Here is a 15,628-nt window from a genome sequence, read left to right as displayed (position 1 = left end):
AAATATCATCAGTCCCATTTGGCTGATGGCAGAGGAAGGGGATGGAAACAATGCCAAAAGGTGACAGAACTTGCCCTGTGTGACAGAGGAAATTGGGGCAGATGTAAATGGAGCTTGGATGTTCTGGCTTTTGGCTGCAGAGCCTTATCTTACTTGCTCCCTTGATACTGGCTGTTCTCTCCTGCAGCTGACACTGTGCGCAGGTTGAAGGAGCCGAGGCAGAGACATGCAGCCCTTTCTGCAAGACAAAGCAGTAGGTAGGAGAGGAGGAGGAAAGAGAATATCCTGAATCTAATGCCAAATCTTTGGCCTCTGTATTTTCCAGAGGTTGCTTACCGTTTCAGCATAACCTCTCTGTGAAACTACTGAAATGCAGGTTTATGCTGTAAATATGGATTAACAATAGCACAGATTGCCACACGGATCAATCGGAAGAGATAGAAAGTAGCAGTTGATGCATGTGCTGCAGCTGCCTTGTGAATTTCACTGTGGTGCCAACCAAGATACATACTTCCTTAAATTCTCTGAATTCACTAAGATTAGATTTGGACTCTGCAATTGCTTTAATTAAAAATTAAATAATCAGGCAGGAAGAAAGAAAACTACGTTTTCCTGCATATGTATGTGCAACTCCCAGTTGATTCCAGTGAGTCACATCAACAGCAAATATTTGACCCAAAAGTCTAACTACAAGTGTTCCATTAATAAATACAGGGACAGATTTGCAGTGTGTAAATCACTGGAGCACCACTGATGCCAGCATAGTTATGCTGATTTACATCAGCTGAAAAGTTGGCTGGTGGAATTCACATTCCTTCGGACATCAAAGATGCGTCAGCAAATGGTAAACTTCACTTGTATTTTTCAGCCTTCTAATTTTAAAATAGCCAAACTGATTTAGTATTAACTGCCGGGTTCTTATGGTGAGACTTTGTGTGCCACGTTTCAGCCAGACGCCACTCTTGCAGCCAAGCTGTAAATCCTTCCAAAATGGGGATTTTAGCTGAAATGCTGAAAACTCTCTAATGTTTGTGGGTAGTGCTGTGTCATATTTATAATAGATGGGCTAATCTAACCATATCCTAAAAAAATGAAAAGCATGAAGGTTGGATGGCTCAGAGGGTTGGCAGACATGCCAACTTAAATTCAGTCATAGCCAGAAATGACAAAGTTGTTACCGCTTTTGGAAACCTATGAGATGAATTGTTGAGGCTCAATCAATTTGCTGTCTTTCTCTCCTTTGAGAGGTCAAAGAATAAGAGAACCATGGAAGCTGGTGTTCTGGCTAGATGCTTGACTTCTGCTTTACGTGACACTGCAGCTGGTGCCTTTAAAAGTCTGCATTTGCTGAGTGAATAATGGTTTGGTATGTGTTTGAGTGGGTGCTCTGAGTACTGGTTATTTGGCACCAATATTTATAAACCCAGGAAGGCTTGCTGTGATAGGCAGCTGGGAGTATTACCAACATCCTTCCTGGCCTGCTTCTACAATAGCCTATTTCCTTCGTGAGTACATTGAATAAAGAACTTGATTAGTTGTCAAAATATTGTAGAAAGTTGATCAGAATTTTGTTCAATTGATCTTGCTGGGATCGCAGCAAACAGAACAGAAGGCGCTTCTGAGCTCATCTGGTGCAACCCTGTGCTCAAAGATGGCCTTGGCTTTGGAGTCAGATCTGACTGTGGAGTCATATCGGTTTGTTCAGGATCTTGTCCTGAGTTGTGAGTATTTCAATGGATGGAGATTTTACAGCCTCTGTGAGCAGTCTGTTTGCATTGCAGTGAGGACTGAGCTAGTGGATCAAGTAAGGGAACATATATCTACGTGTGCTTTTCTATTTGATTTTCTGTGAACATAAACTAAGCGTAATAATGCTGTCCATGGGTAGTAAAGCAGACCTTCACAAAAACTGTCGGTGCTGAAGGGATCAGGGATAAGAGGCTATAAGCTGACTAACAATGAGTGGCCAATTAAGGGGAAGAGATCATAGTTAAAAGGCAAATTTCTGTATAATTCATTGGATGTCAGGGAACAGAGGAAACCCTTCATGGATTCTGCTCCAGCAGAAGTAATTTCAGGTGGATCTTGCAGTGTCTTAAGTATCAATTGACTACAAGATACAAACCCATTTTAAAAAACAGGCTTTGTTAGTTCTTGTCATGTAAATTGCTAGTGCCTTCAGTTTCAGTATTTAGTGCTCATAACTAAAGAGGCACAATCCCTAGCTGAGATTGAAAGCTGTTGGTAGTTTGTCTCTTGTTTTTATTTACATTAATGTCTTTATTTGTGATTCTGGTACTGGATGCACTGCACTCTGAAAAAGGACATAGTGGTAATAGAAGTGATACAGGTGAAATCAGTAGAAGGCTTGGAAGAGCTTGCACTTGCAGCGCATGAATGCCACCATCATTTTCCAGTTGTTCAGAACGGGAGCTTCTATTCTGTAACAGGTATTCTAATGGATTTCAACTTGACCATAACGCAAAAAACAAGTAGTAGAATGGAAAGAATAGCTAAATGAACTATGCAATGTAAAACGTACGTTTATCTCTTGGGACTTAGCACAGAACATCAGAGAAATAATTTGGTAGGAGTTGTTGTGTATTTGCAAGCAGGAGAGCATCCAAACAGCAGAAGCTTTAAAACAGCGTGAGGTGTTTGACTGTGCTCTGTATGGGAGGCTGATCACTAGTGAGAATTGAGGAGAGGCTTGCACTGTACGTGTGTGTGGTCTCACTTCTTGCGAAGGCGGATTGTCACTGCTGCAAACAGGCTGCAGGAGAGGATGGACCACTGCCTTTTCCATAGTACAGTAGTTTGTTTGTTTGTTATGGGCTTCAGAAACATGCCTTAATTCTGTTGGGGCTTAAATGCTACTAGCTTGCAAGGGAGTGTGGATTATATCTCAGACGTAATGTGAGCATGGGGGCTTTCTTTTTGATCATTATAGGGTAGGAATGTTTTGTAATTCTTCTAGTGCAAAAGAAGCTGTTTGGTGACAGGCATCAAGTTAAATTCCTGCAAGGGGCTGGCAGCAGAATACATTTGTCTATTTAACTGCATGCAAAACACTTGTCAAGACAGATTCTGGTCCCCTTTCCTTAGCAAGAGACTCTCACTATCTCATGTTCCAGATAATCTGGTGGAGAGAGGCTAGTGCAGAAACACATGCCAAGCTGCTACCAGGACTTGTAGATGCTAGAACCAAAGACATGCTGCCAGATGGAAACCTCTCTGACGCATGGAAAAGGGACAGAAAAGAAGGCAGAAATGTTCACATCTGGAGGAAGATGAGATCAGAGCTGGCTTTCCCAAGACCCTCTAAATAGATGATGGGCTGTCACTTTCTTTAATGCATTTTGCCACATTTGGTAGGAAATCACAGGGGGAAACAACTTGTTTTGGGAAAGGACAGAAAGTGAAAGGCTGTAGGAAGCACAGTGGTGGTGAGCCTGCTGGAGGTGTGAGGGTGGTATGCAAAAGAGAACAGAAGTCTAGAAATGAAGCTTCAATTCCTATTAAAGGAGAAACATTGCGGTCACCCTTCTGTTGCATTTGGATGGGGTATAAATGGTTTCCATTCCATTCCATTACGTTACATTACATTACATTACATTACATTTACATTGTTGGCTTTGTAATGTGCTATAAGCTGATTAAAATGTAAAGGGGGTGAGGTAACACGAGATTGCTGCTCATACTGCTGCTCTAATTATAGGTCTGTTGATTTCTGTTAAAGTTGTGCTCATCTTCATGCTGGGCCTCTGTATTTCGACTTGCTCTCTCCCTTTCCCCTGTGTATGCTAACCTTCTCATTCTCCTCACTTTCTTCTCCTGTTGTCTTGACTCCTTTGCCATTTCAGAAGTGTTATTCTATCATTTTGAGTGCTTCAAGCTGCCTCTGGGGCCATCTCCTCCTTCAGTGCTAGCTGACCTTTTCTGAAAACCAGCCTCACCTCTTCAGCATCCAGAGGCTAAAGAGGCTGGCAGCCTTTGGCACATGATGGCCAGCTCTGGCCCAAGTGCGTGTGTGTTATGGAAGAGGATGAGAGGAAGATGGATGAGTAGCTGAAAAGGATAAGCCTGTCACAAACCTCATCTAGGAAAACTGCAGAAATGGTGAAATATTCTGATGATCAGTAAATCCCCACTGCTGAATTTGTACCTTTGTCCAACCTGGGTTTTCCAAAACTCCTGCCTGCTACGTTGTCATGGTGCAGATGCTTTGTGCTGCCTTTTTGTTCTTGTTTCAGCATTGAGAAATCTGTGCTATCTTAATTATTAACCTGTTATGCTTAAGTTTCATTACCTATATATTTTTTAATGCCTTCTATTGTGATGACAAATGAAAGTGGTAGTTCTGCCACCGCTGCGATGCTTTAACTTCAGACTCTGCGCTCACTGTGTGCCAGTAGTAATGACTCCCATAAAAGTCCTTTGATTGTTCTCTGATGCAAATCGAGATCAGCAGTAATGCACCATTCTCTCTATAACAATTGTATACTGCTCAACTTCTTTGGGCACCTTATTGAAACATAAGTCAACATTAGGATAGGTTAATAAATACTACGGTAAAAATTTAAACACTTGCTAAAGGCATGCATCCCTCCATGCTTGTTCTTAGGAACAGCAGAACTTCCATTTTCCCATCCCAATAGCTCAGTTTTAGCCTTACTCCCCCCGCTGCCCTCCCCACCCTTTTTTAATTTCATTTTTTCCTCCCCAGGAGGAAGGGCCTGGCAAAGTGGGACGTGATGGTAGGGAGGAGAAAGACTCCAAAGATCAAAGCTTCCTGCTGGTGCAGTTGTAAGTCATCTCCCCCAGCCAGGGCTGAAGGGCTGTGCCTGCACGTCCTCTTGGCTATCAGAATTTACAGATGAGCCATTCCATCCTATTTCTCCGTTTTTATGTATTTACACCAGATAAAACAATGAAACTGCAGTGCAAATGAGGTTGCTAACAGTTTGTATCTTCTTTTTCAACTCTTAAATTACGTGATGGGGAGAGGATCTTGGCACGAGTAAGGAAACCTATGAGGGCTTTATTCCCTGACTCTTGAAAACGTCAGATTTGTCACTGAACGCTGTGCCTCTGTATCCCGACCGCATTGCACCTCTGAATTACAGAGCAGAGCGTTAGGAGAATTAACTCATCAGTGTCTGCAAAATGTGAATGCAAAATAATAATCACCCACTTAGAACCCCTCGGCTGTATTTCCACCTCCATGTGGAAATGCCCTCAAACTAAGTAAAACCATGGAGCTGAGTGCTGGAACAGCCCTGGATGGAGCACAGAGCAGCCCAGCTCCTGCACCGGGCCGCCACCGCTCAGCTGGGGCAGCAGTCCCGAGCTTCTGCCTGGCTTCTCCTTTGTTTGCTCAGCTCTTTGTTTGCAGAGCTCCCATGTGTTCAAAAGAACTTAGCTATAGCCTCGGTGTCTTGGAAAAAAAAACACTATTTTGTCCTTTTTACGGCTGCTCTAAATATAACTATTGAAGCAAGACAATAGTCAGATAAAGAAATGCGGGCAGTGTAAGCAAAAGCCTCTTCAGCAGGTCTCAAGTCAGCCAGCCTTCCTTTCTTTTGTATGTTTTAGCTAACAGCCCATTGAATTAACAATGAGAAAAAAGGGAACGAAGATTTAATGCTACTCGTCACCGTTCTTTAAAAGACATTAATACTAGTATAAAAGGTCTGATTTAAAGCAACTGAAACAAGGACGTTCAGGTAAGCCTGCTGGTTTGCCTAACTGTCCCGTGAATAGCAAATGAGGAGTAGGGTGCTCAAGGCTGATAGGGCACCTGTGATCACGGCCTGTGTAACTCTCCATTGCTGGAAAGGGTTTAAACTGGTTGAAATAACTCCTACAATTTTGCTTGTATCGTCTTCGTTTACTGCCCCACTTTCGTTTGTAGCTGCACAGTGAAGCTGACCTCGGAGCTGATCTGCCTGAGAATAACCTGACCAGAAGACGAAAAGAGGCTCTTTCCAGTTTCCTGACCTTGGTTACCCTGCAGCCAGGCGGGCGCGGGTGAAGGTGATCTGGAGGCAGAAGAGGCAGTCACTGCAGGAATGCTTGAGCCATAGCTGTCTCTGTCTCATAGCTCTGCATAGAAATGCAGAGAATTTCTGGTCAAACTACAGCCTCGCAGAACAGTTTCAAGGCAGTCTCACTTCCAGTGAGATTTACAACAGAACAAGGGATAGAAACCTCATTTTTATATCCCCTTTTGCCATTAACATCACTATCTTGTGTACAGTGGCTTGCGAGAAGACTTGCAGAGGCTTGCAAAGTATAGCAAGGATTAGGGGAAAAAAACTTACTAGCCTTTAAGTATTAGTAATTGACGCGTGTTAGCAGAATATTTTACATCACCTATTTGAATAAATAATGAAGGGTGTAATTCTGCAAACCATTGCTCAGTGACAGTTTTTGAAGTATGATAAGGGAGAGGAAGGTTGAACCCAGGGTCTGAGCTGCTGTCAAAATGCACAAGACTCCAGGAATGGCTAAATGCTGATCTTGTTCCCTACTGAAGTGAGTGGGAACTGAGTTGGGCCTCTCCAGGGCAGCTCTGAAGACTCCTGTGATGTGGAGAGGCAGCAAGCCTGAGTAACTACATATTTCCCCATGGAAATCATTGTGCAAGTGCATCTGATGCATAATACAGTGCAAATACAGGCTGCTGTAATTGCATTCAATAATTGATATTTTTAAACATGTAGTTGTTGTTGTATCTGGCCCCTTGGAATCACTGGCCTACGTGGTTCAGTGTGAAGGCCAGGCAGTGCCTTTAGATCGTGATCTTGTGCCAAGAGGGTAAGTCCTTGCATGCTGGAGCCATGCAGGGACCATGCAGCACAGTCATGCTATAACACAGAACTAGATAACATTTGCCTTTAAATTTCCTTGCTATTTAAGAATCTACCTCAGGATTTTTTGAAGTGATAAGTAGGTGATAAAATAATAAGCAGAGTTGGCTTTGCATGCTGTCTGGCACATGCAGAACAGTGTTTTGTCAGCAAGCACCTAAGCAGTGGTTGTATCTGAGGGAGACATATTCTGAAGCATGCACAGAGCTGGTTCTGAGGGCCACACGGCTGTAAATGGGGATACAGACATACTGCCTGTGCCTCACATGTATCATGCACAGAAGGATTCATTTGAGACAGAACCCTGTGCAACAGGGATGTGGAAAAAAGGAAGGAAGATGCCATCAGCTTCCTCTATCTGCAGCAGTCAGCAGTGTGGCAGTGCCTTACACTGCGACTGGCAAAGGAGGATATTAAAACAGCATGTCCTGCCATTATGCACAGCAAAGGGCAACTCTGCATTTCTGTGCAGTGAATGCATTTGAATATCTGATTTGTGTTTCTGTGGCATTGAACTTATGTTCTGAATTATATTAGAAACTAGGGATTTAGGGAACTTAGTCCTTTTCAGTCGTTCTCAGTATTCCTTTTTCTTCCACCTCTTCACTATTAAATAGATGGAAGCTTTCCTCCAAGTCAGTGCTCTTTTTGTAAATTATGTGCAATGTCTGAGGCTGGAGAGATGGGCTGCTTTGGAGCTGGTAGCTTTGCAGTGGGTCAGGGGGCACGAGGGAAACCCCTGGCAAATTGCTGACATGGGAGAATTCTTAGGGATTGTCCATCTGGCTTTGGAGCCCATATTTCTGCACCTGGCAGAACAAAGAGCATGCTGTGGTTGAGGCAGGAGGAAGAGAAGTAAATACAGTTGGCAAAACATCCAGCACATCAGGAAGAGCAACTCCCATGCTGCGAGTGCTGTGCAAATGTTGGCACTGGCCTGGAAATCATGGAAGCATAACTGCTTCCATGGAGAACTCTGATGTTTGGCTTCACCCTAAATTTGGCCCGTTATTAATATCCTCTGTCCCCTTGCAGAAATGATCCATTGCTTTGTGTGTCCCTTCCTGTGTAGGATAATGCCGTTTGATGGGTCTGGGATGGGCCTATAATTAGTATTGCTTCCTTTCTAAATCCTTGACCAGCTACATGAGGATGATTTAGCTTCCTCTCCTCTCACCTGATTTATCTGTCTTTTTCTGAATGGAGAACAGTGTCCCAATCGGAGCGCTGTTTTCGTGTGAACGTTTTCCCAAAGTGCAGCCTGGTGTGTGAGCGTTTCCTACTGGCATGAAACCTGCTGGTAACAGAATCCGATCTGAAGCATTCTTGGCTGATCATTAATTCATCTGCTTGCAATTCATTCATCTTTATTTTACCATTTCCTTAATGAGGATAATAGGGAGCATCAGAACCTAAAGACTGATCATTTTTTAAAAGCAATCATCTGATGATATTTAATTAATAACAGTGACAACAATAACCTTAATTTTTCAGGTATTCCTGGGTATTCCCCCAGGAGAGTTGTATTTTAATTATATTTGCCACAAGGACAAATTAAATCTCCTGGATTTAGTTTATGGCATTCACTTTGTAGGAGTAAGGAGAATGCTATTTTCATGTGAAAATAATCTGGAACTTTTTTGGAAGCTCCTAGAAAAGGCAGAGATGAAGAGAAGATAAATAGTGCTGATGATATTTGGTGTGACATTGGTAATTCTCAGAGGGACCCCGCAGTGTAGTGTGCCAGTGTGGATGTTCTTAGCTTTTATGAAGGTGACAGACTTGACCTGTCATGTACAAGTTACACCCTGGACAGACTAGAAATGTCACAAACTGCTAACAGTTCCTGCTGAAGATATAAAAGCGTCTCTTCGGAAAGCTGTGCCACTTAGAAAGGTGGGAGCAAGCCACTTTCTACTCTTTTTTACCCCCTCTTCCCATATGACTGTACATAGATAGCAGAAATTTCCTGGAGAAGAAAAAAGCAATTTTAGCAAGCTTAAAAATGCCAGATTAAATAAACCAATAAGGACAGTGACCATGTAGTGTTTCGTTACTATTTCAAAGGCTTTGTGAGGTCCGATCCATCACTGAGTGGGACTGAGAGCTGGAGAGGAACTTCTTAGACATAGAGGAGGTGCAGACTAGGAAGGTGTGTGTAATTCTGGGTGAATATTTACTAAAGGAGATCTTCAGCTATTAGAATGGCACTATGCTGCAGGCTTCTCCAGCTTAAACTCAGCTGATGTACAACTGGAAGGAGTTACCAGGAAGAGATTTATGCGTTTGTCTCACCCTAGATAAAGCTACATCTGCTAGAGATAAATGCATCAGATGCAGGATAGGGGTCCAAATGAGGTCTCCTGCACGTGGCTCAGTTCTGCCCTACAGAGCCTTGCCCAGTTTGATGAGCACACCTGTGTGTTTTGCCTCAGTCCCATTTATATGGCAGGTGCTGCTGCAGCTTGTATTTCCACAGGAGTTGGAGGCAAATTTTGTTCTGGAAGTTAGCAGCATACCACTGGGCTGCACTAATGCTTTGCAATTGGCTGTGGAATACACACCAGATATGATAATCAAAGGGCTGCCTGTCAAGACAAAAGTATTTGGTAAAACATAGTGTTATTAGACTTTATGGTGATTGAGATGTTTTTAATTGTCCTTTCCTAGCTCTTTTTATGGAAGAATCTAAGGTTAATCGTGAGAATGAGAGCAAAATAAATGTTTTTTTCTATGGGGAATCTTGTACCAAAATTCCATTTCAAGAAACTGAGAAGTAAAAGAAAAGAGCACCTGCAGACAGTTTGTATTCATTCCTTAATTTCAGCCTTAAGAAGAACTTCAAGAAGTCTCTAGGTTCTTAATATTTGGTTTATTATTCTAGGTAGCTGTTTGTTTTCAGAGGAAATTCAGCTCTGAGAAAACACAGAATCTGGCTCGCCCCTAATTGTCTTAGTCCATATCTGAAGTGTGCCTGTGACACACCTGACGAACCCATGAACAGTGTGTTGTGGGCTGGTGTGCAGTGTAAAATGTTACTGTGTTCAGACACAGCGGCGAAGCGCTGCATGAGTCAGCTGGCACAGCTCTGAGCAGAGCGTGCCCTGTTGGTGAGCTCTAGCTGATAGCTGCCGTGGTTCTTTGTGTGTACAGCTGACTGTGATAGCATTGGGTAGTAAGCTGTTAGACTCACTCTCAGAAAGTCTGAGTCAAGCTGGTTGTGATCCAAAAGCCAAATACCTTGGATCAGACCCTTCTAGGGTTGACTTTGATACTTCAGTTTATCACAGTGAGGCTGCAGCATCACCTCCAGTCTTCGAAGTCAACAACTGCTGCACTGGAGGCAAGCTTTGGTAACTGAGGTTTGACATATTGGCTGGTTGTAGACATTTGCATTTATTAAAATACAGTTAAGTTTTCCCCCCACTTGTTTTTATTTCCAGGGAGCTTTTTGCCAGCTTGTTAGATCCCATTTTTGCCAGCCTATCCAGCCAGCTCCAGCAATACACCGAATCTTCAGCAATAATTAACCTAGTTTATCTTTTGAAATAAAAGCTGCCATTTCAGACTAGCACCAATCTAAAATCTGTGGCTGCTGGACCCTCCTGCTGTGTCATTTTATAGTTGCAGGACTCCAACCTCCATTAAACCGTGTCCTTTTTTTCATCTGCAGACTAAGTAGTTCTCAGCCAATTCTTACAGCTTTTCTTGCGTGAGTCCAAAGTGAAGGTAGCTGTTTCTGGCTGCCATTTCTAGGAAGAAAGAGTGGAACTGCGTCTGTGGAGACGGAAATGCCTTCACCAAGTCGTAATGGACATATCAACGTTAAAAAGATTAAGGAAAGCTTAAGAGAGGCCCAGACAGGAGGGTTTTGAGGAGGACCTGCTTACCCTGTCTCCTGCAATGCTGGGAGACCTTAGAGGAGAAAGGGGATTCCTGAAGAGAACAGATGCCAGACTGCCTTAGCAAGGAGCTGAAAGTGCTTGGGAGCGGGGAAGGGATTTTCCCACAATCGGTTACGGTTCAGGAGTGCTTCTGTCTGTCTTGTATTTGTGGAGGATTTAAGAGCTACCTGAAGATTAGGCATTAAAAAGTGTTTGCTGACAACTCTGCTGCTTAAGGAATATCCTATTTGAAAAGGATGCCAAATGAAGTTATTTTAACTCATCTTCATGAACATAACCAAGGGATCTCTACCTTCATCTGAGTCCAGTACTCTGAGTGAAGAATCAAGTAAAACATGTCCTGTGAAAATGAGTGTGTAATGACTATTAAAACTGTCTGTGAGGTGCTGTAGGACCTGTGCAATTTTTTGTAAATACTCACACAAAAATTTTTAGAAGGAGAATAACCATCAAATATGCATTGGTAATGTTGGTCTCTGCTGCCTTGTAATACACAGCACATTAGAACTGCAGGGAAGCTATGCGTAATCTTGACTTTCCCTTCTATTTTCTTTCCTTTTAAAATAAACGTTCCTCGAGGAAGAGAGTCCTGCATCCTCTTAAAGGAAATGTAGAGCTAGTCATTAGTACTGGCTCAGCTTTTAGCACTTTGTTGTTGAAGGTACCTACTGGTCTCAAGAGGCACGGCAAGCTGTTTTCATTCTCTGCTTTACAGGAGAGATGAAATGTGCAGCTCGCTTCACGTTTGGTGGTGGTGAATCTGCAATTTGAGCCTTCAGTCCTTGCTCTGTCCAGTTTCTTCTTGGGTAAAGATTTTTGGGATCGTAGTCCAACTGTCATCATTGTCTTGAGCAGGTAGCTGGGTTTCTTTCTGGAGAAATCATTTATGTTTTAAATGCCTAATTAACTTAGAGATAATGAGGAGTTGGAAAATCGTTGGTTATTATGAACATGTCAAGGTTGCTTATTTATTTTTTCTTCCTGAATTCCACATGTGACAAGCAGCGTCACGACATGTCAGGTCAGGCTGCATCAATCACGTCTTCTTACGTTACATCAGGTGTGCAGGATGGTGGAAACCACTCACGGGTCAGGCAGGAGGCTGAAGAACAATTCTTTTACAGCTTGAATGGGGGAAAGAAGGTTGGGGAAAGGGAGGAAACTTGGGTAAAGCACAGGATTTCTTTTCCTGAACAGATGGCCAACCCACCCACCATCAGGTGAAGTCAGATAGGGCTGCGTGTGGAAGGCAGGGGATACAAACTTCATCAGATGGGTTGTTAATTTCATAATGCTGTGAGAACCTAAGATACAAAAATTACCAGTCTTGGGAACAAAAGACTCTCAATTCCGAGTTGGTGGTGAACTTCTCCAGGTTGTTTGTTTGTTTGCTTTGTTCCCCAGGCTTTGGGGCAGTAGGTAATGGTAGCTCTTGCTGAGGTCTGACTCCTAGGGCTGTCTAGAAGCATGGAAGATCATTTTAATCTCACCCCTCCTCGGCCAGTATTAAAGATGACTGATGCTTCTTTAAGCTCTCAGCGTTTTCACAACAGATTCAGATGTGGAAATTGACCTTTTAACTTTCCATAAAATAAAACCAAGTTGATTTTTAGTCCAATAATCCAAACATATTTCACCCTTTTTTGGTTTCTTTTTGAACTTGTTTTAAACAAGACATTTGGTGTGGGTTCATTCTTCTTGTTGCTGTATTGGTTTTTGTTTTTTGCTGTTTTTTTTTTAATAAGTGTTTATTTAGTACTTCCATTGCAAAGATTGCTAGAAGGTGATCCTTCCTGGTAAAGCTTTTCTCACGTGGCTGTCGAGACAGCACAGCAACAAGTATTTCACACAAGCAGATTTTCAGGCAGGAAGCCTAAAAACTTTAGCAATGCTTAAGATTGAAATTCTTATTTCACGTGTCTCTTCTTACAGTATACAGTAGAACTTTTCCTGTTGCCTCTGGTAGTGGTCATAGCAGTAACAGGAGGCTTCAGCTTCTTGCACAGATTCTGCAGCAAACTCAGGATATCTCAAATCTGTCTAGGAATAAACTCTGGTAATAGAGTCAGCTTAGCAGTATGTATACCCAAACATTCTGCAATGTTAGCTGGCACTGATCTGACTGTTGAATCGTCTTTGCAAAAAGATCTGTCTAAAAACAGAGTTGTGCAGAGATGGGGTCGTCCCTGAGTTTTCTTAGCAGAAATGAAAACTGACTCCAACTTTCAACTCTGATTAGAATTGAACTGCAGGAATAAAAGCAGAGCAGGTTAGTTGTGATTGGCAAATGCCTGGCTGGTATTTTTACCCGTATTTTCACTGTCCATATGTTATCTTGTGAAATGTGGTGTAATTCATAGTAAGGTATCCCTAAAATTGGTGATATTAAAAACATATCTGGTCATCTCTGTATGGGAAGTTCTTATTTTGCTCTCTAAAATAAAATCTGTCCCTCAGAGTAAATAACCATTGCAACATATTGACATAATGTGGCGATCTGAGAGAACTGCTGTGATTAAATGGCTTGGTGAAAAGCACCCAATCAAGGAATGTCTGTGCTACAATATTCTTAACATGAGTATGCAATAGTATTACCAGTGTACTGTAATGAGGTGCTCTAGAAGTATTGTCCATAGCCTCATTGGTCAGGGTATGAAAATGATTATCTCAGATCTAAGACAGGCAAAGTAGGTGGGAGTCACCAAGGGGAGGTTTTGAGAGATCCATTACTCTGTATGGAGAGGTACTGGCGTTTGAAAGTTGTGTCTTGAGTATCTCAAAGTAACTTTGAGGGTCTCAGAATAATTGTAGGATTAATTTATTCTCAACCTCTTTTCATTAAACTGACTTTAGATGTTAAAGTCTGAATGAGTAAAAATAGCATATATATCTAGACTTTTCCCTTTCCTGAAGGTATTAGCATTGCAGACAAGTTTAGATGTTAGATCTTGGCTTGCTAACAGGAGGCTCAAAGATACTGCAATCTGGCCTCAGTATAATGAGCCCCTTTGTTATATTTAAATACGATCATACTATCCTATATACAGCGAAGAATTGGGATGTTTTATATTAACAATGCACCAGCACTAAAACCTCAGACAACTCTAAAAAGGCACTAATTATTATTATTAGTGTTTTACACTAACAATAAATGTCAAATGGAACCCTGCAAACAAATAACTACCTGTCACTAAGTGAATGAAAAGCAATCTTAGTAAAGTGAATTAAAACCCAAACAACAGAAAGCTCAACAGGCAAGCACTGCTGGGGTGGCTTAGCTGGGTGGTTGATGCAAGTCCTGTTCCAAGAAGAGCAGGATGTCCTTGGTTGTGACAGTCCCAATAGTCCTGTCTTTCCATTGACATGTAGGGCACCTGGTTAGTGGGAGGTATATGAGCTGATATCAGCTGAAGTGCCTCAGCTGTAGCAGACACTTAGTCATAGCAAATGGAAATTGGATAATGGTGAGGATTTAGCTGCTTTATTTACTGTATTAGGTGCAGTGTTTGAGAGTTTTATCGGTGGACAATTTGAAGTTGGAAAGCAGAGTATGTGTTTGTTTGGGTGACATTTCTCTTACATTTTTTAGAGTAATGTGCATCTCCCAAAGACTTATTTTTATAAATCGTACATTTTATTTTTCAATCTTCATGTATCTTTGATATCTGATTGACATTTTCAGGACACTCTAATCCTTTCTACTGAAGGAAGCTCTCACAGTGGCAGCTCTGGCAATCAGCTTCAGAGCGCTCTCGATCTGTTTTTATGATGGCAATGAGGTGTATGACTGAAGAGCTGAAAGGAATTGAGATCTGGTGGGTGGCAGGACAGCCTTTCATAGTGACAGCATTTGCTTCTCACGTAGACCTGCTTATAAAATTCACATTTTTGGGCCCTGAGTCTGCCCTCATGCTGATTTGAGTCTAATAGTTCACTAGCCTCAGCTGAGTGTCAGCAGTATAAAAAAGGAATAAATGAGTTGAAAATTGGCCCTGAGGCCTTAATTCAGACCACACAGCGTCACAGGCAGCAGTGGAATTTTGTGCACGCTTAATACAGGTGATCTAAATATCTTTTCCACCAGTGTGAAAACGGCAGTGTTCAGATGGCAGTGGCTCTCAGAAGCAGATCTCTTATGGAATCTCATGACTCTGCTTAGAGGTAGACCAGAATGAAGTGTGTGAGAAGGAAGGAGATGGATGTGAAATCAGCAGTCTGTGTACTTGGTAGATTGGCCTGTGCTGTGGATGACAGTCTGAAGGAGTTTAGCTGCTTCTGCGAGATTTTCTGCCTCAACGTTTCCTTTTGGTTTTAAAAAGGAAACAAAAACAAAATATCCCTGGCTTACAGCTGTCCTTAAATGGTGTGGAATACCAAGGGAAAGCCATAAAACCATGACGCTCAGTGTTATCAGGAGCTGGTATTTGTCCTTTCACCTACCCATAGGAAGTGCAGTACTCAGCAGAGATGTCTGTCCTTGAGCACCTCACCTCTCCCTACATTCATCCTTTTTTCCTTCTCAGTTCTGCCTGCTGAAAATAAACGTTTAAGAAGTCCATTCACAATGGGTTCACGGCTGCAGTGATCTGTGCTGTGATTTATCTTTAATACTGGCCAAATACTTCTTGGTAGGTCTGTCTCCTCTGCGGGTGAGTGATGGAGAGGCATCTACAGTTCATCCAAGAACCAGTGTGGGTTGGTGCAGTCAAGTTTCGAAAGAAAAAATTCCTAAGTTCTCTCATTTGCTTTCACTCTTTAATGAATAAATGAATTGCACTGTGGTTTTCTTAGCATTACTTTGAGCTCCACATCAAGACAAATGGTCAGACTCAAAAGTGTGGGCTTTCCTCA

Source organism: Lagopus muta, chromosome 16 (assembly GCF_023343835.1).
Source record: "Lagopus muta isolate bLagMut1 chromosome 16, bLagMut1 primary, whole genome shotgun sequence".
In the NCBI taxonomy this organism is placed as follows: Eukaryota; Metazoa; Chordata; class Aves; order Galliformes; family Phasianidae; genus Lagopus; species Lagopus muta.
This window is presented reverse-complemented; position numbering follows the sequence as displayed.